The sequence below is a fragment of the Penaeus monodon genome, chromosome 27 (genome assembly GCF_015228065.2).
Source record: "Penaeus monodon isolate SGIC_2016 chromosome 27, NSTDA_Pmon_1, whole genome shotgun sequence".
Taxonomy (NCBI): Eukaryota; Metazoa; Arthropoda; class Malacostraca; order Decapoda; family Penaeidae; genus Penaeus; species Penaeus monodon.
The window spans coordinates 11,300,538-11,300,907 of NC_051412.1; positions in this window are offsets into that span (position 1 = coordinate 11,300,538).

The window sequence follows — 370 nt, forward strand, 5'->3', positions numbered from 1 at the left end:
GATGGTTTTAAGCACTCTAGTCATGAGTCATCTTTTTAAAATTCCATTTTATTAAATTCAGTCACCGCTTCCTATATATAATGCTACATTTATAATGATTAATAAATATTTTTTACTATACTCCCTGATCTTTTCTTAATATATCTACATCACCTTACACTTTTTACAACTAAAGGTCCAGAATTTAGGTCAGAATGTTTTTTGCTTCGAATTTGAAATTGTATTGGCAAAGGGAAGCTGGGAATGGTGGTTCCTACGTAAACAACTGTAATGGAACTACATGTGCCAGGAAGAATATCAGTGAAAAGTACCAATACTAATGCTGGCAGTATCGATGAATAGAATTATATTAGGAAGAAATGACACTAGT